The 27,731-nt window shown below is 40.4% G+C and overlaps 1 protein-coding gene across 12 annotated transcripts in view; it reads right to left on the bottom strand.

Moving 5' to 3' along the window:
* KLHL32 (kelch like family member 32) overlaps positions 1 to 27,731 on the bottom strand; it is a 241,582-nt gene that overhangs the window by 197,375 nt on the left and 16,476 nt on the right. For 10 of the 12 annotated variants that reach the window (XR_003119167.1, XM_025384098.1, XM_025384105.1 and 7 more), the window contains exon 1: positions 16,191 to 16,686. The exons of 1 other annotated variant lie outside the window; for it this stretch is intronic. The gene's annotated coding sequence lies outside the window, so the exon portion shown is untranslated. Of the gene's footprint in view, positions 1 to 15,739; positions 15,787 to 16,190; positions 16,687 to 27,731 lie in introns of those variants that run through there. One more of the 12 variants, XM_025384099.1, reaches the window with a different exon arrangement.

Genomic DNA, 27,731 nt, shown 5'->3' with positions numbered 1-27,731 from the left:
TTATTTTTTAAAATTTCAACCTTGTAAACCCTTGAAAAGACTTGAAAATTTGTTTACAAAAGTACAAAGGAAGAAATAATGGCTCAGAAAGACTAATGAGCTATCAGTGCCACTCTACAGTAAATCCTAAGGTGTTAATTATCTGATTTCCAGGAGGCTTCTTACCCTGAGGTATGCTTGATTTTTGAATGACTATGCACTTCAAGTTTCTATTTTTGATCTGTACATTTCACATCATCTATTACGCTTTCCATTCTCTGAATTCCAACAATTTGTACCTGTGTTAGTGATGCTTACCTTATGCCTACATCACAATTATGGGTGTATTGTTGTTGTATTTTTCCTCTCTGCTGTTCTGCGAATGTATTCAGGGCATGGAGTGCCTCTCACCTCACTTCTATATACAGCATCCAATAAAGTCTGCTAAATGAATGAGTATACAGCATTTAGAGAGTAAGCACGAATCTTACTACAAAGTCTGGTGTGCAAGAAACTGTTCATTTGCCTTTTTTCTGTAACTCGGCTTATTATCTGTTCTACCAGTTGGGAAGCTCTGCCTTCTTGGGGCTGCTTAAGCAGGGCTATAGTATGGTTCTGGGATTTAGTGCAGTGGCATAGTAATGAGGTCTGGGCTGCAGGCTGCCTTTGGTCTCTGAGTCACCATGCATGCTTTATCTTGACCAACATCAAATTCAGTTGTCACTTTCACTCCTCTACTTTTTGGATATCAGCAGCATTCCACATCAGTAAATGCTCTCTCCTTCAATCACACCACTGCATTGGCTTCTACGATTCCAGTCTCTCCTGGTTTTCTTCCTTCCTCTCTGGCTACACTTGTTTTTTTTTTTCCTTCCTTTTTGCTTATCCCTCTCTACCTAATCATTAAGAGTTACAGTTCCTTGAGATTTAATTGATCTACTCTATCCCTAGGCAATTTCAATCTCAATCAAAAATCATATTATGGGTCCAATGTTTTCTATGAGCTCCAAACGTATAAGAACCTATGTAATATCTTCATTTCAACATCCTAAAGACAGCTCAAATTTAATATTGCCATAACCACACAGCTGTATGGATTAGTACTATAACCCATACAAACGGCACCAACATTAATGCAGTTGCGTGGAATGTTACCTTCGCACTTGCAGTTGTATAGAATGACACCTCCACCTGCGCACATGTAGGAGTCATCAGGTTTCTCTTCCCTTACCCTCAATATTCGATCCAGCAGCAGGCCCTGAAAATTTTACCTCCTGAGTTGTCCTTAGTCAATTTATCTCCTTCTCTATTCCCACCTCCCTAGGCTAAGCTACTTTTGATCGGAATCAGATCAATGGACTCCAGTGCCCTCCTATTCTGATTACTGTTCCCCTGTAATCAGATCTCATCTTAGCCTTCCACTTCCTGCCACTCCATCATTACAATTGTTCCTCAATGGCTTCTCGGCATTTCTGATAAAGATAGATATATTTATAGGCCCGCATGCGGTCCTTCTCTTACTGTCCTCCAGCACATTTCCCCCTTCACTGCCCTTGGCTCTCTGCACCCCACTCTACCTTGTTGACACCGTGTTTCCTCCTAGGATTTTTTCCCATTACTTGAAACACTCTCCAACCCCTCCCTTTCGCCTCACTGATGCCTCATGTCCTTCAAACCCCCTTAGGGAAGGCTTCCTCATCAGCCTCCAGAGCAGGTCAAAGCTCCCCACTTTATACTTTTCACAATGCCATGAACCTCTCCTCCTCAGCACTTAGTTCTATTGTAATCTCACTTTCATTTGTGAGACCATGAGATGAATGCTTCCAATAGAGTGTCAGCTCAGAGATGACAAGTTCCTGACTGTCTTCCTCGCCACTGACTCATCAGCCGTTGGCATAATGCCTGACACTTGACAGATGCCCAGTAACTGTGTGCCGAATGAGCATTCTTTACAGAGTAAAACAGTATTCCTGAGAAAACTGGCAATGCTTTTATAAGCAAAAACACCAACGGCAGCTGTAAGAAGCAATAACAACACGGAAGACTCCGGTGTTTTCTAACTTTCATCTTGCAATGACAGCATGGCAGGAAAAGGGGAGGGGCGGGTCACACAAGCCAATAAGGTGTGGCCCATGTCTCACAGCTGTTTGCTAGCTTTAGAGACTGAGTACTGGAAAATGTAGACGGTGGTCAAAAAAGACTGCCTACATTCACATTACCCTACACCCATAGAGCAGTAATCCTGGGAAGAAAGGCCTGCTGTCCTCAGAGAAAGGGGAGCAACCATTAGCTTCCCGGGCCCTTGAAGTTCACTTTAGAATAATCGTAACAATCAATAACAAAAACGTACTGGGTGCTGACTCTGTGTCAGGCACTGGACAATGAAACTTACATACATCATTGCATGTGGGTCACATGATTATACTGCAGGGTGGGTGTAACTGTCCCTAGAGCACAATACTGGGGTTCAAAGAAATAAGTAACTTTCCTAAGACTAAATAACTCGTATATGAAAGAACCGGGATTCAAGCTTAGGCCTGTCTATTTCCAAATCCATTCCATCTATGTATTCCCTGGTGCTGCTCCTGCTGCAGGAAGAAAGAAAGGAAGCTACAAGCAGCCAAAGCCCACTGGCTGTGGAGGAGGCCAGCGGCTAGTGAACAGTGTGGTCCACAGGCAGCCTTAACACCACTGGTCATCAGGGAGGACCAGAGCAAACAGAAGCAGCAATAGCAGCACAGAGAATGCCGATGAGGTATCAGCAGGACACGAGAAGCATGTGGGAAGGCTGGAGCCCAGAAGCGAAGGTGTCCACTGTGGGGCCCAGCCCTGCCCCAGTACCAGCGCCGCCAGGACCCTCCAGCAGGGAACAACAGTGGACCTAGTGGAAGTGAAGTCTGGTCCTGATGCTGGTGCACCTGAACCATACATGTTTTGTTTTATTTTCTACTATGGAATTATCTTGTAACTATAACTTCACAACACTGGTGGCCAGAGACACCCTTGGTAAATATACAGCAAATTTGGAGCTGTGATGCTTTGAGAATAACAGATTTAGGAAAACATACACAGATAAGTTACCAGATTTCTTCAAATAATCAACTCTTAGGGGCCTTAAGGGTTTTTCTGTTTGTTTGTTTGTTTGTTTTAAATTATTCATTACTTGACAAAGAGGCTTAGGAATCAGAAATACATAACACTAAAGGTTGTCAAGGAATCGATATTTCCTGAGAGTGTGTTTATTTACAGAGTCTGAGAAAGAGACACGGTTCACATTGGGAAGAATTAGAAGGCAGGTGGAGAAATGCTTTTTGAGACCAATCAAGCCACGGGCCTTCAAAGGTTGCCAGAAGTTTTTAGAAAGGAGAGTGACACGATGGAAGCCACATCTCTAAAGATACTAGTGACAGCAGTCCCTAGGAAGTGACAGAAGGATAAAGAAAGTGGCACAGGGAAGCTGTAAGGAAGCTGAAGGCAGAAGAGCAGCTGTGAGGACAGAGGGTAGAGGAGGACACCTGAGGAAGTGGAAGGAGAGGCTGAGAGCCCCTGATAACCGAATATTGAGGCAGGAGTACACATTGATTCCATGTTCTCCTCCATAACTGAATGAAGAAATCACGGAATCATTCATTAATAGAAAACGTGTGAGGAGTCAGCTCATCTCCCTGAGGAGGACGGGGCAGTGGAGGCGCACCCAGAGAACCTCAGGATTGTTGCCCGACAGACATACACAGATGGAGCACAGGCACCCCTACATCTCTCTCCCATTTCTGTCCAACTTCCCCATGTCCTGACACTGGTTATCTGCAAATAAGTGCACATACACAAGAAATAGGATAATATCCAAATTTTACACAAATATGCAGCTCCTTCATCTTTTGGACCACACATGCTAAACACTAAGCAAATAAGACAAATACATCAAAGTCTAGAAAAAGCAAATGTATAGGTGTAGAAGCACACCAGAGGTTACCTATGATGGAGAGGGGGTGGGGAATAACTGCAAATGGGCATGAGGGAACATTGTGGGGTGACAGAAATGTTCTAAAACTGGATTGTGTTGGTGGCTACAGAACGCTATACATTTGCTACAAACTACTGAACTGTACATACTTACAATGGGTGAACTTTAATGATATGTCAGTTTTCCCTCAGTAAAAACTTTTTTTTTTTGTTTGTTTGTTTTTAATTGGTAAGAGCTATGGGGGAAAAAAAATACAGGTTAAGATGAATTGAGAGTGAAGGGGTTGTTGCAATTTTAAGCACAGTGATCACAGTGGGCTTCATTAAGAAAGTGACATTTGAGCAAAGACCTGAAGGAGGTAAGACAGTGCGCCTGCGGGTAGGCAGGTGGCAGGGCATTCCAGGTCGAGGGTATTACCAACTGTGAGACACCAGTTCTAAGGCAGGAATGGGCAAGGCAATGGGAGATAAGAGGGGGTAGATGGTATACAGGGTCTGGTTCTTGGGATGGAAGCTGCTGCAGTTTTGGGCAAAGAAATATAGCCTCATTCAGGTTTTAAAATAAAAACTTTGGCTGCTGTGTTGAGAACAGTCTATAGGAGGCAAAGAAGACCTTCTGGGGATCTGCTGCAATGATTTAAACAACAGGTAATGTTGACTGGGACGAGAATGGTAGTGGGAAGTGGTGACATATGGTCAGATTCTGGGTATACTTTGAAGGTAGAGCCAACAGAATTTCCTGACTGTTTGGATGTAAGTTGTGAGAGAAAGACGCTAAGGATGTTTCCAAGGTTTGGGTGCTGAACAACCAAAAATGAGAAGGCTCTGAATGAGGTAGGCTTGAAGGAAAAATAATTGTAAAGCATGTATAGGGAACTATGCTACTAAGTTCTATGTGCCAAATCATTTCACATTCTTTGGGTGACTTTTTTAAAGGCTTCCTTCACTATAAGGTAGGTGTCCTTCCAATACATTGATTAGTTAAGATACTTTAGAGAAATGAATGGTCATGCAAATGTAGACATGTCTATTTAAAATCCTGATTCTTAGCATTCTTTATCCTTAGTCATTGGATTGCAGAATATCTCATTTCTTAAATAATTTCTTAATTATATTCCTAGTGACATTACACTTAGCCTGCCTATAAAGGTCCTACTGCTGGCCCCAGCCAACCAACAAAAAGTACAGTGACACCAAAGGCAGTCAGTCACTCCTGAGTGATTCCCTTAAAGGGACAGGCTGAGCTGAGAAAAGGCCCTATCAATGTTGGGATACAGTAATAAAATCCACGTCCTATCTCAGAGCAAATTCAAGAAGCACCACATAGAAGGACCAAAATTCGAGGCCAGTCTGAGATTTATTTCTCCTTAGGAGAAACTGTGAAGAGATGGAGTAGGAAAAGGTCATATTCTTGTATAGAGATTTAAATAAATATGTACTGTCATTTCCTGATGTAAAACAGAGATTTTTCTTTGTTTGAATTCTACATTTACATAGATTTGGTTCCTTCTTATTTATTCTGCACATTTGGTCACTGGACTTCTCTATGCAGTCATTATCATTAATATACAAGTTAGAAATACACATTAGACTCAGCAGCTGTGCCCAAGGCTATTACTCCCTATAATTTGGCACAGATGGCCAAAGAGATGATTTTGGCAGGATGGTCCAATACTAACCACCCAATGAGGCTGCAACTTCAAAATCAATTGATGATAGACGTGGTTTCACAGTTAATGTTCCCTCTTTCCTCCTGGACCCCTCCTCTTTTCCTTGACAAAAAAGGCAGAAGAGTCCAACCAAAATCTAATTTGCCAAAGTTCCACAGACAGCATTTACCTTACTTTATAGGGGTGAAAAGGTAACTTGATAAAACAATTCTAGTCCTGAAATGGTCATTCTTCAGGTCAAAAGACTTTTTCTTCAAGTCAAAAATATTATTAAGCATTAAAAAGTTTCCTGCAATAGGAATTAAGCAGGCTTGTACCTAACTCAGTATCAGAAAACCATCACAATAGTCAATAATAATTAAATTGCCACAGACAGGTAAACCTAAGTATGAGGTCTGCCTTTCTCTCAGCTAGTCACACTCCACAAAATGAATTATCTTAAAATTACAATTAAGCACATCCAATCAGGCATAACCTTGATCATTTTTGTAGATGTCGGCAATTCATTTATGCCTTTCAAGTTGTCTAATGGCAAGGTTTTTTTTCTTCTTCTCTGTATACTGGTGCTTAACAATTGCATATCTCCTCAAAATACCTAATATTCAAAAGCACATTTTGAGCCTTCCCAAAAATAAAGATCAAGCTACAATTTGAAACTGTAGCCTCTCTGCTCCTCAAATCCTGCTATATCCATACTACCCTACAGCAGTTCACTACAAACCTGTTAATCAATGACTCATAAGATGTCATCCACGGTGGAAATGGCATTCTCCAGTTGGCTTACATAATGCCATGTAATCACTATCAATGCTCTAAATCTAAAAAGATATAAAATAAAAACACACCTAGTTTTATCTTACGCAGAAACGTATGTTATTAATCAACCAAAGTGCCATATGGACAACTATGAGGATATTAGCTGCTCTCTGCAGCAATCTGCCTAATTAGTTGTACACAAATTTTAGAAGAAAATGATAACTTCCGTTTTGGTAGTAAAGATGTTAATCACACATCAAGACTTCTACCCAGACAGGGCACCTGGTTGGTAGAGAATTGTCTGTGTTGTTTAAATGTCCACTGAGTATCTGGAGAGCAGTGACCTCAGAACTGATTTAACCTGCTATTTTTTGTTGTTGTTAAGTGTGAATGACAAGAAAGCTGAGGCCCAGATCCAGACGGTCTGGCTGGTCCTTGGAAGGTGGGAATAAGAAGCAGAGTGTGAGCAGTTCACTGCACTCTAGACCACATCTCCCAAAGTAGACCTGTCACCATAATCAGTCAACAGGAGTTTCTTAATACACAAATGTCTCGGTACTAATGCAGATTCTCACACAGTAAGTATAGAAGATCCAGTAATCTATATTTTTGAAACAATCTCAGGTCATTCTGAGGACCAGCCTGGTTGCAAACCTCTAGAGTGCACATATTTGCAGGACAGTGGTAAATATATGATTTTCTGATGCAAAGTCCTACAATGCCCAATCAAAACCAATACCAGAGCACTCTTAATACAAATAAAGTACTTAACGTATCTAATTTTATCTCATGGATGACAATGTGAGAAAAGTGAGATTCTTTGTGTTATCCCAATTTATATAGAAAGAGACTTAGGCACAGAGTTCTGAAGTCAAGGTAACTCCCTACAGAGTGAAAACTCAAGGAAACTGATTCTGCCTGCCTTTGCTCTCCCAATCCACTTACTGTGTCGACCACTAGCCTAACCGTAATCCACAGAAACAGTAAGAGTGAGACATTTTCAATACTGATGTGTGACTTGAGCCACCATAAGTGAGTGCTGCCTAAAGAAAAGGCCTTATTAACCCTGGCACTGTTCTTAGGAGGCCTCAAAACTGGCCAAAGAGGGACATGTGGCTGGTTCCTGGGAGATGACCCTCTGTCCCAGCTGAGATAATGGTGGGTACTACACCACCACATAGAAAGACTCTCTCCTGAAACTGTCAATATGCTTCCATCCCTGAGCTCAACCGTGGAGCTCCAGATACAAAGGGGAGATGCATTACATCTAAGAACTAAGGAAGTTCTTGAGAGTAATGATAACCTGTGTTTCTTAAACATCTTGGCCAACAGTTGGCCACTGATGTGAAGGGCTCACTTAATGCTGAGAGGCAAGAAGTCCTCTTTCCGAACTTGCCTTGTCCCTGCATCCAACAAAGGAGTCATACACCGATAGCTGCTGACTGAGGCACTCCAAGTTTCCACATGAACAAAGAATGGATGGCAACAGAATTCTGAAGCAATCACAGGATATAAATTTCCTGAAAGAGGTCAAAGTAGAGGAAGCAGAATTCCAAGAATACAATGCCCAAAAGGAAAAATTCAGCAATCAAGGCACATGTTTTGAGGGGTATGGGAATTTCATCCCTCATTAGGTCCAGGAGTAAAATATGTCGTTATTTTCAAAGGCTTTATGTAGGGGTGATGCTCCTGCACAGATAAACCATGTAACTAATTCCTCCTGTCCTAATTCCACACTAGTGAAATCCTTAACCACTAAACCCTTAGCCACTAGGAAAATAATGTGCTGCCCAAAGAATTCCACCCACATCTGCAAACCCCTTGGCAGTTACATATACAGAATATATTAATATTCGATGTTAAAGCAATTAACAAAATGTAATGACAATAATTAATTGCAGGCTTCTGATGGGTAACATTGATAAAAACAGCATGAAACACAGAAATCAAAAATTGGCAACTTGGTAAGGTACAGTGGCTCAGATCTATAATTCCAGCACTTTGGAAGGCCAAGGTGGAAGAATTACTTGAGCCCAGGAGTTCGAGACCAGCCAGGGAAACATAGTGAGACACCCATCTCTACAAAGAAAATTTTTAAAAATGAGCTGGGTGTGGTGATACACAGCTATAGTCCCAACTACAAGGGAGACTGAAGTGGTAGGATCGCTTGAGCCCAGAAGATTAAGGCTGCAATGAGCTGTGACGATACCACTGCACTCCAGCCTGAGTGACAGAGCGAGAATCTGTCTCAAAAAAAAGGAAAAAAAATGACAACTTTGTGAAACAGTACAAGGTGAGAGAAGGGAAACATCAGAAAACCCTATAGATGACACTAAGATTCACAAATCTTAGGGATTTCAGAAAAAAAGTCAAGTTAAATGCTGTATAGAAAGGCCTAAGGGCTGTGCATGAGTTTCTTAAATGACTTTTGCTGTATTAGAAGGTCCCATCTGTAGGTGATCTGGAATACCTCCAAGAAATGATAAATGGCTTTGGCCTAAAGCTAAAGAAGATAAGCTACAGCAAAATTAAATCAGAGTGTAGGTAATTAATGTTTTCGTGGAAGAAAAAACAAAACATTGATTTCATATTTCTTTAGGCTTTGAAGTCTTAAAAAAAAAAAAACAAAAAACAAAAAAAAACAACCCAGTCAGTTCTATCAGCTCAAGGACATCAAGCTAGGAAAGACTAATGAAGCTTTACGCAGCCAAAGGGGCATCTGATTACATCTACACCACTGCCTATCACAAAAACAACATTTTGTTTAAAAAGAAAGTCTCCTTTCAGAAAATGTCAAGCAGAGTAGATGACGAAGCAAGTGAATGAGAGACTCTATCAAAATAAATCTCCTCCACTCAGACATCTATATCAATTATGAACCTAAATTTCCAAAATAATAACCATAACTATTGCTTGGGGAGTGGTTTAGAATAAACCGGTATCTTCACATTTAGAGTAGGCTTTTTTTTTGTAATGATTTTGTAACTGTGCTGGTCTGCGAATGTGATGCAGACACAAGACCTGGCACTGATGTCATATCGGCTACCATATTTTTCAGCTGAGAATCTACACCTGACTATAATCAATCTCCATTACAAAACATTTTTTACCATATTCTTTTCTGGAGCCATAAAGAAATGAGTAAAGGATTTTCTGTCTTTAACAATCACAAAACTTGTCTTTCTTATTTGAGGCATCTCAAGTAATGTTACCAACTAGTAAAAATGCATCTGAATTATGAAATTGCACTATATCTTTATAAATACTGAAATATATAAATATATGCTTACATGCATACCAGGTATAAGCAGAGCACATTTAGCACAAGAAAAAGTATTTTATTTAAGGACATGCTTTATAATCCATTGTATGATGAAAACAGAGTTTAGCTTGGTCTATGGGATCCTACAATATACTGCTCAGGCTAACTTCCTACAAGTGTGGTAGGCTGCTAGCAGTTCCTTCTGCTGTCTAGGTTCTCCCTAAGCCCATGGGCTGGGGGTGACTTTGAAAAGAGTCAAGTCGTACTAATCTCATGTGCACTCCTGGGTCATCTGAAACCCACATGATATTTCAACACAGGAGAAGGAGTTGCTGGTGGGAACAGGGAATGAGTGAGGTCGTGGTGCAGAGAAAAAGAAAAAAATAGATTTAACTAGAAAGTATTCTGTTTGGGAAGATTTTAATCGTATCTGACTTGAAATTTGAGGAGTGGTTTTTTTTTTTTAATCCTGGTGAGCTTTTGACCTTTCCATAAAATTTACATAATTCAGCATGAAGGGAAACTTCTAGTTGTCAAGAAAGATGTGGGCTCTAGAAATTGACCTTACAGAAAGGCTAAGAGGTCTGTACCCGCCAGGTACTTGATGCTGCCACTATTAATTCTATAGAGAACACAAGGGGCAGCTCTGTGCTTTTTGCAGATGTGGACCCCTGAAGAGATCCTATGATAGACCCCAGAGAGCTGCCTGGGTAGAAGGAAACTGACTGACCCTTCCTCCTTTTCCTTGTGACCAGGCTGATGCTCCAGGAGCTGCATAAAAGAGGGAAGAGTGGCTTGTCAGAGAGAAAAGACATCATTGAGTCCAAGCTATGCATCCCTCTCCCTGGGAGAGCCCACGTAAGCAGCATACTGCATCACTAAAAGCTCCATAGCATAACTAGGGTAGCTCTACTCCAAGGTCTGCACACCAGATTAAGACATTTTACATGGCTCAGGAAATTTAAATGAATTCCACCATCATTTTGAGGAAGGCAAAGGAGTGGGGAAAGGAGAGGCAAAGGGAAGGAATTAATAAGTACTGAGATTTTATTATACACCAACATTGTACTAGATGTTTCCATGCATATCTTATTTAATCTTAAAACAACTCCATAATCTAGGTAACAGAATTCCCATTTTACAGATGAGGAAAATGAGAGCTAGAGGGGATATGTAACTGCACTGTGAGTCACAGAACCAAGAAGTATCAGATTTAGTATTCAAATCCAGGCTCCAAGGCTCAGGTTCTTCTGGTTGTGCCATGCTACCTTGCACTTTCAATTGTAGAACTAAAAATCATAAATAATAAGGTTTCTAAGTAATGATTTTAAATGAGGTATCAGAATTTGTGTCATAAAAAATTGCAAAATGCCTCCTCCACTGCTCTATTGTCTGTGCCATTAGCATCAAATATGTTCTCACTGAAGCAATCAGCTAGATGGGACTTCTTTTTCCATCAATATCTTGTATAACAAACTGGTTGTATCATCTGGGTGGGGAAGGGAGGGGGTAGCCCTGCTTCTAAGTAACTGGAACTGGCTCATCTGGCATGGAAAGCAGAATACATTATGCCTCAAATAAACATGTAGGAAAATGTTGTCAAGAGTCCATGAAAACTGCCAAAGACATTTCTTCTTCACTTACAAATTATCTTACCAGGTTGGTGACTTCAACCTTGCAAGGGAAGAAGCTATTTTAGACAAATTTATAGCTTTCAATGCTTTTTGCCATATGTGGAACTAATCTGACTCCAAGTCAAGTCTGCAAAACTTTTTTTCTACATAGTTCGTTTAAAAATCTCACCAAAACTTATAGTGCCATATGTCAAAATCAAGTTAAATTAAATACATTAATGCATTGCAATGTGCATATGAAATAGGGAAAGAACAAAAGAAATATGAAGAAAGTTGAGCACTTCACATTGCTCAGCTCCTCTTAGGTAAAGATCTTGACAAGAAGGGCCTGGGAATGAAGGTTCTGATTAGAAATGCCAGGAAAAAGGTGAACAAAATGAATTCCATTTACTAATTCCCAACAAGACAGAAAGTAAAATGTTCTAGGATAAAGTCTTAAGTTCTACTCTACAAATTGGAAAACAATTCCGAAATAATAAGCAGTCATATAAGCAGAGAAGGGAAGTAAGACACTGCCTGACACAGAGACATAGCCACATCTATCTCTGCTGTCACCAAAACGCCCCTTGTTTATTAAGAAAGATGGGCTCCTTACAGTATCATTTTTTCGTAATATTTTCCATTACTTGCCAAATGTATCTGTGAAGAGCAAATCATCATAATTGGCTTATATTGTACTTGATAGGAATTAAAATCCCTCCAACTTTAAAGTAAATTTCTATCATGACAAATATCCCCAGTGCTAGACTCTAGCTATGTCGCCTTCGATTTTATTTCATCCTGTTACCTTGTGCTGAACATTCTAACAGGTAGCTCTCCCACCCAGTCACCAAAGATCTAGTACTTAAATGCAAGTCTCGCTCCCACTTGCTTGTCACATTTCTTTCATATCTATACTGATGTAATAAAAACATTGACCCAACCAGGATCAAGATTATAGTACATTTATCTGTCACCAAAGCCTTCTGTCTGCATTTGAGTATAGCTTTTCAAATGGTTAACATACACCCCACATTTTTCCTTTACTTGTCCCAAACATACGAGACTTCATCAAAAGTATATGCAACCTTAAAATCTGTATCTGTAAGAGCTTCCTTAGCCTCCAAGTCTATGACTCTTCTAGAAAAAAATAAGATTACATCTTTTATCATCTAATTTGCCAGAATCTTTTCCCATTATTGAAAATCCATATATTTATCCACTCCAAATGAATTTATATAAAATATGTGTATGCTTTTTCTATAGAAAAGTGATATCATGAGAAGAAATTATGTACCAGCCACCGAACATTAAAAATATAGACACGTCATCACGGTTTATGGGTATTTATCACGTGCCAGTCTCTGTATAGAGAATATAATATTGGTTTGTCCCTTGCCTTTATGTTCAGTCTTTTAGAAGAATCAGTACTACATTCTCCAGATTCTCCTCTATGGCTACAACTCTTCTCCTAGTCTCCCTCCCGAATTTGTCTTCCTCCATCCCCTCCCACCCATCCGCAGTTGCATCTTCTGCTGCACTCCGTCTTCGAGACCATAGTTCTTCCAAAGCTTTCATCACCCGCTCAGCTACAATAAGCTCATCAATATCAGGTATCACTAGCATCATCCTCTTAACCCACATTTCCAACAGACTGTCTGGTGGAGACTCCCATCTTTCAACAGCTATAAGGATTTTCATTTAATATAATCACACCCAGCCGTCAAGTTCCATCACTAATTCCCCTGCTACATAGGGACTGACCTGATCTCCACAATCAGAACACTTAAAAATTTTTCCCTGTGTCTGAGCTTCTACGGAATCTTATATTTCCATTGTAACATTTAACACATAACTCCCTCAAAATCACAATTATGTACATGTCTATAACCTGCATTAGATAACAGTTGAGAAGAAGGAATGTGAAGAGAGAAGAGCAGCTGAGGTTGCAAGATTTCTTTCATTGGTCCAATTGGACTTCGCAGTGTTAGATTCTCCATCTGTAAAATGGAAATAAGATGCCCAGTTTATAGAGTCACTGTGAAGCCAATATGGAAGTAGCTTGCTCACAGAAGAGCTCGAAAAGTAGACACTGCCAGGAGCAGTGTGTTTGCTCTGAATCCTTGAGGGCAGAGACGGTATCTCCACAGCACTCAGCCAGGACTTTGTTAGAACATTACTAACACACACCTGCATAGCTCCTTACTAGGGGTGCAACATATTTCCACAAAAGGAAAACTGAAATGGCTTTATTTACTGTTAAAGCATCTTTCCAGAGGGGGATTTTAGAAGTCACTGTTCAAATTTTTTGGCTTTTCCTTTTAACTACACCCTCTCTGGATCCACCAAAGAGACAATGTAAATAAAATGACACTCCTTTCTGACTACTTACCTACTTCAGTGAAGTCCACTAGCATCTCTGTAGCTCTAGGAGAAACGGGAGAAAATGGCAGCTTCTTAAAATGTATTTACCTCACTACAAGATAGTTATTTAAGGAGTAAACATTTTATATACCAGTGTGCTGGGATTTAATGTCTCTGAGTTCCCACTTATGTTTTTGCTCCTTTGGCATCTTGCAGTATTCAGTGGTGGGTTTTAACTAATTACGTAACACTTTAATCAGACGTTTTCATTAAAGGCTCAGGATGCTCCATTTGCTGACCAATCCTACGTCTTCCTATAACAAGCACTCAACTTTTTTTACGGCAAGAAAAAAAACATTAAGCCAGGAACATAAGTTCTAAACTATAAATGCTTTTGTTTCACCAGATGCAAAAATTCCTATTTTGGAGCACTTCATGCTCTTTTATTTTCTGAGATATAAGAGAGAGATCTAGGAAACCTCAAAAAATTTTTGAACTAGTTTATTGAAGAACAAAGGTAGAGCATTTATTAGACTTCAATATTGAAATAAAAAACTGATCATTCGCAGTGATGGATGTATTTGTTCACATCAGTATTTTGTTAGAGAATAAAAACTTAAAATTGAGTGAGACCTCAGTAGTTATGGGTTGCTAACTAGCAGGCCACAGGCCAGATACGACCCAGATACATTTTTTAATGTGGTCCTTACAGTTTTTAAAATTAAGGATACCTCATATAAAAAATCTAGACGCTTCTGTTTTCCTTAAAAACCTGTCATGTTTTAGAGCCTGGACAATAACAATCAGCTACAGTGGAGTGGGAGCTGCCTCCTTTACAGTGGTTTGCAAGTTCCAGAGGCCACAGTTCACGCTCCACTCCCTACCCTCTCTCCCACGTGTCTTCTCTAGGCCTGCCCCACTCCTTTATATCACTTGCCAGATCCCTGCACACATCTGAAACGCACACACAACTTTTTTTAAGGGCAAGGAGACTGGATCTAGAAAGGGCTTCCCTATTCACTAGCTGTGACCTTCAGCAAGGTTTGAGTCTTGGGTTCCTCAGCTTTAAATGGAAGGTAATTTATTGGCCTCAAAGGGTTGTTGTGAGGATTAAAAAAAGAAGTATATGAGAAGTGCTTTTTACACTGTAATGTAAAATGTTTGTCGTCATCATTCACCTCCCAATGCTCTGTGAGTTGCATAAATCCCCTCTATCTACCTCAGTCATTATTTGGCTTACTTGCTCCTCACATTATTTATTACACTTCCTATGACAGAGTTTAAAATCTACATTAGAAGAATTTGACTTATTTTCTTGTGTCATTTAACAAGAAGTAGAAAAGATGAACAAAGATCCAAGGAAAACAAAATGAATTCTTGAATACCAGTGGATCTTTACTGGGCCATTTGTTTGTGAGGGAGGCATGAAATTCGTGCAAAATGTAATTACTGGATTGCTGATGCCTTCAAGTACTGTGTTACAAGTTCACCCAATAGACACCTGAGGCCTCAAAACAAAACAAAACTGGTAGCCCAGGTATTAGGGGCTTCTGTGAAAGAGAAGCACTGACCTCTTCCATGGGCCTATCAGTGTTCTAGTAGAGGACCCAGTCCCATCAGAAAAAAACACAAAACAAAAACAACTGCACTTTCATATAAGCTCTCGTAAGCCATGGCACATATTTTATATCTATCTCTGTACATGTATAGAGATAAGACAGATCTTTAAAAAAATCAATAAGAGATTTTAAAGAAAACAGAATCTTCTCAGAAATGAGCAGAGGTGCAGAAAACTGCGCTTCAATACTGATGCAGGGGATATAAAAATGCTAGCAAAGATGTATGTCATGAATGCTACCTTCTTACATTACAAATTCACAAACATGTATTCCTGTTCTGCTTAATTCACAACAGAAGCTCATCCTTGTGTGGGGAACCACAATTAAAACATCTGCTTTTAACTTAAAATAACCACGACTAAGTGAATTGCAAAATAAAACTGGAAATAGAGGGGAAGAAGGGATCTAAACCGGAGTCAGCTTTCTTTATAAGATCACCAAAATGGGAGTAAATTATGATTCAAGACACAATCCGTTGAAAAATTCATCTGACGAATCCTTTTTAAAGCATACCATATAGTGCAATTACGGCTTTTCTTGAAGTTGAATGAAACCTCCACCTGAATACAGATTAACGAATGCCAAATTACCACAAGGTCCTCAGTATATATTTTATTTTAAATATCAAAATAAATAACAGCATCATTTAAGAAACCAGTTCTTTCAATAGATGTCCCAGGGCTGATGTTTAAGCAAGTCTCCTTGGCAACCAAGGAGCACAGTACATATTGGGCTGTGGGGGGGGGGGGGGCGGGGGAAGGGAAGAAGTGGGGAGCGACTCCAGGGCTGGCAGCATAAGTAATCTGAGTAGTGGCTGCTCCCGTTAGACGACACGGGCAGAGGCTGCATGGGCTGCAAGCCCCTGAAATGTCAACTCCGGGTCTGCCCCCACTGGCGCACCAGCAGCCTCCCACCCTCTTCCTCGGGTCTGCAGAACAGGTTACAAGGAGAGAGACTGGCTTACCCGATGGGGTGAGCGGTCTGCTGGGTTAGGTGCCCAAGACGGCAGCGCAGGCACCGGCCTCTCCTTGATGCACAATGGCTCTGCTTCGCCCCACGATGCTGAGGTTAAGAGAACCCGCAGTAGCTTCGCTCTGCTGGTTCAGGGATGCAGTAGTGAAGACGAGCGTCCTACAGTGTTTGTGTGTGCAAAAGTGTGTGTGTGTGCCTGCGTGCATATGTGTGCGCGCGAGTGCCTGCGCGCTCCCGGACTGTCGCGCGGGGAAACTGCTCCCTAGTAAATAAAAAGCCCTAGCCAGCACTGCAGGTGGCACGTCCCGCTAGCTCCGCCCCAGGCGGTCGCGTCAGACTGGAGACGCACCTTGGCACCCCCGGGGCGGGTTCAGACGCCACAGGGCTCCGCCTCCTCCCGCCTTCAGCGAGCCCGCGCGCTCGCTTCCCCTCCCCCTTCCCTGCGATCCCGCGCATATCCCTTCCCTGCCCGGCGCTCAACGCCGCCGCCAGCCGCCAGCAAGCTCGCTCCCCCGCCGCCCCCCGCCCCCGCCGTCGGCGAGCAGCCAGCGCGCTCTCGCTGGTCCCGGAAGTCCCCTCCTCCACGCCGCCTTCCTCCTCGCTCTCCAGCACCTGCGCCGCCGGCCCGTGGGTCACATGCGCAGTCTGTAGCCACCACTGAGGCGACTGAGACCCGGAACCCAGCCTGCTTGCCCCCAGACTGTCTTCCCAGGGCTGGCGGGCAACTTGAGCGAACAGATGCCGTGGCCCTAAGTCGGTGTGCCAGGGAGTCCTTCCTCTGCTAACTTGTGAAGTTCAAGTTGCTTCTAGTCCTAGCGGCCCTACAGTAGCCCTCCTCAGGATAATACACTCTATGGTACTGACCAGAACAAATTCACAGTAACTTTGAGAAATGACGGGGGACCAAACCCCTAGAGGTGGATGAAATTCCCAAGCCTAAGAAATGAGAAAGGGTATGATTACTGTGGTTACTGCTAATTCAGCAATAAAACCGCAAACAGACAACCACCACAGAACCATACCTTTTTTTTTTTTTTTTTTTTTTGAGACGGAGTCTCCCTCTGTTTCCCGGGCTGGAGTGCAGTGGCCGGATCTCAGCTCACTGCAAGCTCCGCCGCCCGGGTTCACGCCATTCTCCTGCCTCAGCCTCCCGAGTAGCTGGGACTACAGGCGCCCGCCACCTCGCCCGGCTAGTTTTTTGTATTTTTTAGTAGAGATGGGTTTTCACCATGTTAGCCAGGATGGTCTCGATCTCCTGACCTCGTGATCCGCCCGTCTCGGCCTCCCAAAGTGCTGGGATTACAGGCTTGAGCCATCGCGCCCGGCAGAAGCATACCATTAAATTCCAGGGCCTGGCACACTCTAGTGCCACTTGCGAGTCATTCAGGTCACTCCTGTGTAAAACATGCTGAGAAACTCACACTGAAGCAAAATGGGTAATTTTAATAGGTAAATATTTCAGCATTGAATTGAAAACCTCAGTCCAACGTGGAGGTAAGACACCGGAAGCAGGAAGAATGTAACTAAATTGGAGTAAACGGTATTTTGTAGAAGTTCAGGATTTAACTTACTGCAGAGATAGTATGTTAATCCTATTTCTTGCAGGTTTATGTTGTGCCACAGAGTTGGGCTAGGAACACTGCCCTGATCTATTTTGAGGTGTCCTTAATGTTCTCAAATCAGTGGTTCAGCGATTATTTTCTACTTCTAGATCCACAAGATTTGGGGTTTTTTTCGTTTGCTCCCTCTGGGGGTTATCTGTCTGGCTTCTAGTGCTTCATTTTCATGGTCCTGATATTTGGACCTTAGGATGTTGGGTACCTACTTCTCTAGCAGTGCTGGACACAGCATAGATACAGAGGAAAGAATGACAAACAACTGACTACAAACATTAGGTGCAGTGTCATCCTAAGAATTTTTCATAAGCAACTTGAAAGTTTTGATTGTGTTGTCTTCTATCAGAAAATCAAATATGAAAGCGTCTTTGAACCAAAATTATTGACGGTGACGGGTATCAATAAATAAAACACTCCTTTAAGATTCCCAAGGTGTTTGTCACTAAAGTGAGGATACTTAAAATTTTAAGCCCATCTATGTCGATTGGGTTATCTGTTTGTTTAGAATAAATAGAAGCTATTTATTTAGTATAATTAAATAGAGCAAAGACTATAATTGCATTTACACAGGGAAAGAATATTTACACCACCAACTCACCATCTGTGTGACTGTAGAAGAATATCTTACTGCCCAAGCTGGGTGTGTCATGGTGTCTCCTGGCCCTAGCACAATGTCTGCCACATAGTATCAGCTCACTAAATATTGTTCATTGACACATGGAGTTGAGGTTTGGATGTCAAATGCCTAGTAAAACGTCTAGTTCAGAGAGGGCAAGCTTTTCCTAAATGGTTCCTTAGTATTGATTTAAAGTTTATGTTTTGTCTTAAGTCTTTTATTTCTCTAAAATAAGAGACACTAATTTATTCAATAGCCACCAAAATTCAACAGAAATATTTTGCAGTTTACTCCACTCCTAGAGGAGCAACTAGGTATTAGGCACCATTTCTCTCTTAGGTACCATTATATATAGTCTTTCTCCTTATTAAGAAAACGACTTAAAATTATACTCCCCAAAAGCTGTTTTCTGGAATGCTCATTATTTGTTCAGCAATTTTTTGAGCTCCTAAAATGTGTTAGGTGGTGTAATCCATGTAGATCTTTTGTCAATAAATATACATTGTTCCTGTTTCAATCTAGTGATGTTATGGGAGATGAACTGAAGAAGTTTTTTTTTTTTAAAATGTGAGTCTTTGGTTGCAACTGAAAACCCTCTGCCCAATTTAGGCAAGAAGGAACTTAATAGAAGGATATCAGGAGCTCTAAGAATTGATGGAAAGCCTAGCTGGATACCCGGAATAGAAAGCCAGCAGGAGAATTCCAAAGGGCACAGAAGCAGTGACAACAGGATAATGTCAGGACAGGAATGTTGTAAGATGGTGTCTTCCATTGCTGAAATGGGTGAGCCCCAATGGCTTGCTCTTTGTACTCCCAGTTGTAGTCTGCAGCTTCTAGTTGTCCTAGCCTGGAGCATTGGTCTGTCCCTCAGTTGTGGTAGTGTGGGACCCCTGCTTATAGCCCCACTAGATTTAAAAAGAAGAGTGGACACCGGGTGGCTGGAAAATAGCATATACTCACTATAGGAAATAGGGTGCCAGGTCAGATAATTTGGGGAAACACTGAAAAGTAGGTTCCTGTCACATTGGTATATTAAAGACTGAGGCCTTACATAAAAGAAACCTCTTTCACTTTCTTAAACAAGTATCCTAGAGTTTGGCTGAGTATGTAACACTTTTTTCTTTTTTTTCAGCTTGCCTCTTAATATACTTTGGAAAGCATCTTGGAACACAAATTTTTGCAGCATTATTTTCATCTATCATCAACTTGTCCATGAGCCAAGATATAGGAGGGTAGCATAAATCTAGTGCTGTGAGTTTTTATAAAGTCTGTATTCTAACAGCTCTGGGAGAATCAGATTTGAAACTGTCTCTAGACAGATCAGATTTCTAGCTAAAACTACATCCTGAAAGAGAGCTATGTCATAGTTCTTTGTTAAATTCCTGATAGCTGCCTCCTCCCGAAGCAAATAAGGAGGAAATTGTCATTCTTAATGCCACTGTCGTGGTTTTCTGTCACAAACCAGTAGTGACATTGAGGAATCACTGAGCCATATTTCTAATTACAGTACTACTCGAGAGAACAGATCAATATTAATTATCCCAAAGCAAAATTGATTTTTGGCTGGTATTCTCTAGTTTTCAAGTGGATAACACAAAACAACTCTAGCTAACACTTCACTTTACTCAGTTACCTATGGGTACATTTTGTAGCTAATTCATCCTATTCATCAGGAGCCAGTGCCAGTGTAACTCAAAACTAGTGCCACAGGAAATTTTTTACTGTTAAAATATTTCATGTTTACATTTTCTGTGCCACATTCTTTGATATCAAATGCTGTTGTTGTTTTCAGTCTAATTCAACATAATCAACTAGACACATAATGGGAGCTTTGTAAAAATATACAGTGCTGAATAGAAAATAGCCCCTACCTATAAGAAAGAATATTGTAATTGCACAATTAAATAGGTTCGACAAAATATAAAGAGGATTCTTAGTCATCATTAAGATAAGGCAGATTTAAAAATAAATTGTAATTTTCATGTATCAGATTGGCAAAGACGTAAAAAGATTATAATACCTAGTGCTTCAGAGAATATGGATAAAGAAGAGCTTATGAGAATTTAAGTCAATACAAACACTTTGGAAAACAACTTGTCAATATTTACATTCATTATTTTTTTCTTAAAAGCTCATACTTTTTGGTCCAGCAATTCCAATTCTAAGAATTCATCCTAGGGTTACCTCACACAAAAGTTCAAAGCCTTATGTGAAAGGATACTCATGATAGCTTGGTAATATTTGAGAGAGAAAAGGGGAGGGAGAAGGGGGAAGAGAGAGAGAGAGAGAGGGACAGAGAGAACTAAAGGTCCATCATTTGGGGACCAGTCAAATTATGAAGATACCAAGTAGCCATTTAAAAAACAGAGTAGATCCTTGCAGACTGATATCAAAGCTATATCACTAAGTGAAAAATGCAAGTGGAAGATCAATAGGTATACTGTGATGTAGTTTGTGTAAAAGTAGAGGAAGAGAAGGAGGGAGATGTGTGTTTAACTGTGTGTTTTTACATTTTACTGGCTCAGGAGGAGAGGCGTGAATCTGAAGCTGGCTCTGTTCAGTGCCATAGACATCAAGGTGCTGGACCTTCCATGTCACCTCAGTACCATCGATGTTCTGTGTCACTCTGTAACCCGGGGAACTCACACATGTCCTAGGCCATCTGAAAGGTCAGGATAGGCCCCTCTTAGGGCACATATTCTCTCCTCCTGGATTTTGGAAGGTGGGATACCATGGAAAGGAAAACTAACAGTTGTATTGGTCTTAGTTGAATGAAGACTGGCTGTCAACAGGTGCTGGAGGTGACCAGCAGTGCTCATAGTGTTAGAGGATGGTGTCTGTGATGCCGACTCTACTCTCCAAGGATTTCCCTTAACCAGGCCCCTTTCCCTGAGCCGAAAGACCATGCTCCCTTACTGAGTAGTCATGATCTTCCCATCATCCCAGCCCAGGGAACCCTATCCAGTCCTCCCAATTAGCAAGATTCACTCTTCGTCACCGTGTTTTTTTTCCCTGAAACTGTTTCTGTTCCTGTGTGAATAGACCCTGCCTTTCTTCTGAGGACTGGTCTTTTGAAACTCATTAAATAAAGAAGCAAATTTGGTTGGTTGATTGGTTTTCTTAACCTGTGGTCTCTAATGTTATCTCTCCACTGAGGCAAGTTTCGTAAAATGCCTACTTGGTTGAATGGGCAAGAGCCCAAGTATGAGAAAACACCAGGAACCAAAGGCATATCAGTTATAGCTAGAAATATCTGAAGTAAGAAAATTTGCTTCTCTCTGAAAAAGGGGATGATGTGGCTCTTTTCTTTTTCATTTTCTACCTTTCTGTACTGTTTATTATTTTTATGATGAGCATGAGTAATATTTATATTAAAATGCATTTGTAAATTTAAAGCATTACTTTTTAGAATCAATTTATAAAAGTGGCTATTAAAACACTTTTAATTGCATTACTGGAAAATAGTAAGCATCACAGTCAGAAAAAAAAATTGCTTAAATACTCTGGAAATCCTAAAATTAATCAAGCAACATTGGCAACTACGTAACTACACCTATATATAAACCTGGTAGAAGTAGAAGATTAAAAAACAAACAAATGAAACACATATGAATAGATCCCATACTTTCAACGTTTGGTCTGCATAGACTCAAGAAATCTACTTTTCAGTTCTAATTCCATATTCTTTCCTGACCGTTTCCTGTTCTCTTTAATCATAGTGACAAATGAGTCACAATACTTTTTAATCAGAGTTTCCTGTATCAGTTACAGTTCTTTGCTTCTGTTTTAAGCAACTGAAATTGATTCTTGATAACCTGATTACTTTACTGGAAATACAGTGAAGAGATACTTAATTGGAAGGATACTAGTGGCTCATAGAATTGAGGGACTGGGAGGGAAAACCTGAATATCCAAGCTTTTAGTAAAACGAGGAACCCAAATAACTCCACTCCATCCAAGATTCAAATTCCCAGGAGAATCTAATTGGTCAAGTCTAGGTCATGAACCTCTCACTGTGCTGAGACAGCGAGAAGAGAGATGGGGAGGACAGGATATGTGAAATGGGGAAGGAAGACTTCCCCAGGGAAGAGTGAAGTTCTCTTACCTCCACAGGGGAAAGGGATGCTACACTGCACAGGCAGAGTGATGGCTCTTCATTTTCTCCATTTTTTAAAAGTAGACTTAATTGAGGAATTTTATTACTTCCTTTTAATATTTTCTTTTATTATATCCTCTCCTGCCCCATTACTGCTTCAAAACACATTTCAAGTAGAATCAGAATTGATATTTTAAAACAAATTAATGCAAGTTTTAAAGATATAAATTCTCGTTTAAAAAGTGATGAGTAACCCACTGAATGTGAAGATGTCTCACAGTAGCCTATTTTGAAAATTTTCTTTCATGTTTAGGCCACTTATCATGGAATTTAAATTGAACACTTGGTGATACATCAAATTTTTAGTTTCTAATCTTAGAACTCTGTGTGGGATCAGTTTTCACAGAAAGTTCATCACTATTTTACAGTAGTATAATGTAGATTAATGTACCCGACACTTCTAAAATTCTAACCCCACAGTAGTAATGTGTGAATTTAAGTATGCCATTAAGAAAAAAAAATTGTTAACCTCATTCATTAAAATCATCCATTCGTTCAAATTTAATGTTTCCCAAGCCATATCAGCCTGAAGGTAAAAATAGGTCATAAGAACTGTCAAAAATAACACAAAAATATTTCTACAGCTTTAGTCTGTCTGATTAACAGAAACTAGCATCCCTGGCTTCCCCAAATTTTATTTCAAGTTCTCTCAAAGGTATTTTACCTGTGAGCTCTGTTAACTCACCCTGCTCATCCTTGCTAGCACAAGAAATAGCCCTTTGTAGATACTGCAAGTGAGACTACCTGGCTGCCTTGGACAGCAGCTCTTTCCGTTTTTATTTACTCCTTTTCCTCCTTTTTATAGTTTCTTCCTTCTAGGCCAGTGATTCCAGTGGTTCTCAAGAAAAGGTGATTTTGTTCCTCAGGGGACATAATGTCTGGATTCATTACTGTTTTGCATGCCTAGAAAAGAAGAATGCTACTGGCATCTAGAGGGTAAATCCAGGGATGCTGCTAAACATCCTATAATGAACGGGACAGCCCCTGCAACAACAAATTATCTGATCCCAAACTGTTAAAAACCCTTTTTAAGGCACAGACCTCAGTCTCAAAGAGGTAGCTTAGGGGACAGTTTGAGTAAAAAACATGTTCTGTCCTCAAAAGTCAACAGTCCTTTGATGTTCTTACACCAAAGATACTCCTCGTCTCTGACTTCACTTAGGATGATGTTCTTTTCCCTGAAGTCTCTTAAGCCTGTCACAGGAATTGATCCCTGACACATGGAGAACCACACACTGCAGTCTTCCTGACAAACCCAAACATGCCTGAATACCAGAGGAGGCCCAGTTGAAGTTCCTGCTTAATATTGCTGAAGTTCCTTGCAATATTAAAGATAGGATTGCCTCCTCTGTGAAGAATGTAATGATCATTTGGGGCATTGAACAAGAGATGGTGCCTCTGTCATAGCTGTTGTTTTCTGTTGCCAGCATCTCTCTCTGACCTCATCCTCCTTCTGATAACAGATTGGGGAATGGACCTCAGGTCAGACAGACAATAGACCTTTCCCAGGATGTTTTACTTCTAAACTCAAGCTGAGTAAAGAGAATCTCTTTTCTGGTCTGAGAACTACAGGGTATGAGTCTCCAGGGGAACCATTTTGTGACAGTGAGGCTATCATGCAGAGAGCAGCATGAAAGATGGAAAGCAAGGAGAAAAGAGGAAGTGACAAGGAGGAAGTAATAGTGCTTGCATCCTAGGTTATCCTAAGTCCAGCTCCACTGCATACTTCCCGGCATTTAATTTTGTGTGCAATAAATTTCTCATTTTCTGTTTAAGTTTGGTTAATTTGGGTTTTACCATTTCCAACACAAGAATCTTGGCTAATATGCCTTTCTTCAAAATCCTTGCAATTTAATAAGGCAGATAAAACAGCATGTGAAAAGTGCTTATATAAAGTGTACATAGGGTTTTCCTAAGTTTCTTGTTATGTTTTTGACTCTAGAAAGGATTCAGGGTTGGTCCTATTACAGTAGTTTATTAGGTTGTATATTTGTGTTTTATACATTTTTTCATAGGTTGATTATATTTCACCACACATTATTTTAGATGGAAAAACAGTTCCTTTATGATGAGCACCAAAAAATAGCACTATAAACATGCATAGGAAGGAAAGAATAAATAGTATATAATCTGGGTCATAAATCATATGTTTTAGTTAAATAACTAATAAGGGTTAGTTAAATAACTAAATAAGGGTAGAGGAGGAAAAAACATTTCTTCTATTCTCTTATGTTTTCACTGGGGCCTTTGAATTAAATGGACAAAATACAGATTAACAGGAGAAGAGGCATATGAACACTTTTGTGTTAACATTCTAATTTTTGTGTATATAGAAGGCTTCATAGAAAAGAATGGAAGAACCAATGAAGCAGTTTGACCCAAGGACTCATGTACCATTTTAACAGAGGGTGATAAATTATGAGAAAGTGACAAGACAAAGAAATATAGGTTTGAGCTTCAAGAGACAGTAAATTGTGGGATGGTAACATACAAGGGAAACTAATGGAAAGTAAGGGTTACTTTAGTAAGGTTTGTTCATACAGACTCATCTTGGTGCTGACTTTTGTTAAAGCTAACTAAATATGTCCTGAGAAAGACTCTGTACTTCTATATTTGAGTCCTTGTGGATGAACTGCGACCTAACTTAATAGGTAGACAAGATTGAAAACCTAACTTAGGAGTATGTGCCTGTAACAATAGCTGAGTCTTGGCCAGTCCCAGCAGCCATTTTCAACCACTCATACACTGCTGAGTGTTCAACCTGTGTTCAAATAAAGCATATGCCAACCTGTAACCAATCCAGCTGTTTCTGTACCTCATTTCTGATTCCTGTGCGTCCCTCTACTTTTTTGTCTATAAATTTGTTCTGACCACAAGGCACCTCTGGAGTCTCTCTGAATCTGCGGTGATTCTGGAGGCTGCACAATTTGTGAATCATTCATTGCTCAATTAAACTCCTTTTAATTTAATTCAGCTGAAGTTTTTCTTTTAACACTTTCTGTCTCTAATGATAATAGTTGATCTCTTTCTTTTTGGGGAAAGGAAAGGGGAACACCTTTACAAAGGGAAATTTATGTCCTGCTTTTAAGCCGATGGGGGAGGGCAAAGAGTTTTTTCTGTGTTTTCTGCTTTTAATTGCCTTAAGCTCAAAATAATCCTTATGCCAAAGTGGCATATTTTGGGGTGGCACATTCTAACTTTTTTCATAGGTGAACATGGAATCCTATATACATAGTACTTTTTCAATTACAGAACATTATTAATTCTCAATCTTAATACAATTCTATGAGTATTATCCATTCTTTTTTTTCTTCATGAATAGAACCTTATCAATTTATTGAATTTGCCAATAAATTAATTGCAGAAATTAATTGGCTGAAATCCAGCTTTTTATCTCCCAAGATCAGTGCTCTTTCCTCTAACTCACAGCTGCTTCTAAGTTGAGGAGGGAATCACAAAGAAGACAGCCACACCATTCCTTCTACTGAGCTCTTGGGCACCTGGCTTGTGTTGCTATCATCTGTTGCCATGTTTTACTGAACTTTTGTGTTCATATGTCAGTGTCTTTCATTAGGTTGTGAGATCTGCAATAGCATAGCCATTGCCTTGCCCATTTGGAGGGTCTTATCCTTTTTTGTGCCTTTTACCATGCCCAGAACAGCTATTAGAAAACAGCAACCACTCACTAAATATTTGTTGGATGGTGGGTAGTGAGTGGATATGAGTTAAGAAGCAGGAAGATACAAAACAGCTGTAGGTACCATTGAGATTGAATTATAAATTTCAGTAGAAGAATTTGGAGAAATACCTTCAGAAAAAGAAGCTGGGGCAAAATAATGGGAAGCTGTAAATGCTAATCCAAAGTATTCATACTTAAGTCAGGAGGCACAAGTGATGCTTGTTGTTTCTCTTTAGGAGGGTTGACCTTCTTAATGGGTTGGAGGAAGGGTCATTGAAATTGTCCAGGATTGCTGGGCTCAATGGTATGTGCCTATAGTCCTAGCTACTCGGAGACTGAGGTGGAAGGATGGCTTGAGCCCAGGGTTTCTGGGTTGTAGTGTGCTATGCAGATTGGGTGTCTGCACTAAGTTCAGCATCAATATGGTCACCTCCTGGGAACAGGGAACCACCAGGTTGCCTAGGAGGGGTGAACCAGCCCAGGTCAGAAATGGAACAGGTAAAAACTCCCATGCTGATCAGTTGTGGGATCGCATCTATAAATAGCCACTGCACTCCAGCCTGGGCAACACAGTGAGACCCTGTCTCCAAAAAAACAATAAAAGAAAAAGAAATTGTCTAGGATTTAAGTGCTGGGAACATGGCATACAGTGAGGGCCATGGAAATGGAAAGGAGAGGAACAGTGTTGCGGCTATGCCCAGCTAAATCCCCTTCTCCCTCATGACAATGAAGGGTGACTTGTCTGGGGATCTGCTAAAAGGGCAATAGTACAGGGAGGTAGACAAAGCATAATCTGTTTGGTAAAGCTACGTTTCAAATGCCAGCAACATCAAATGCAATTACTAAGACCAAAGGACCAGAGGCAGAATTATAGTTAAGGCTTCAGAGCCAATGATGTGGAGCTCACTAGATAAAAAGTCAAAGTTAAACAAGAACTTAACAAGTACAGAGGATTTTTGGTATTGGTCAATAGTGATACCATTTTGTATTAGTTTCCTGTCATAACAAATTATCTCAAATACAGAGTCTTGAAACAAGACAAATACAAATGTATTATATTAAAGTTCTGTAGTTAGAAATCCAGCATGGGTCTCACTGGGCTAATATCAGGATGTCAGCCAGGCTCATTTTCTTTGGGATGGCTCTAGTGACCCTGTTTCTGTGCTGCCTGCCAGCTTCTAGAGGTCATCCACACTTTTTGCTTGTGGGTTACCCCTCTTTCTTCAAAGCCAGAATCATTAGGCTAAATCCTTCTCATGCTGCCATTTATCTGTTCTCCCTTTTCTGCCTCTCTCTTCCACTTTTAAGGATGCTTCTCATTACATTGAATCTGCTGGATAATCCAGGATAACCTCTCTACTTTAAAGCCAGCTGATTTACAACATTAATTCCATCTGCAGCCTTAATTCTCCTTTGTCAGGTAATATAATCTATCCATAGACTTTAAGAATTAGGACATGGACATC

This window comes from Theropithecus gelada, chromosome 4 (genome assembly GCF_003255815.1).
Source record: "Theropithecus gelada isolate Dixy chromosome 4, Tgel_1.0, whole genome shotgun sequence".
NCBI classification, from domain to species: domain Eukaryota; kingdom Metazoa; phylum Chordata; class Mammalia; order Primates; family Cercopithecidae; genus Theropithecus; species Theropithecus gelada.
This window is presented reverse-complemented; position numbering and strand designations above follow the sequence as displayed.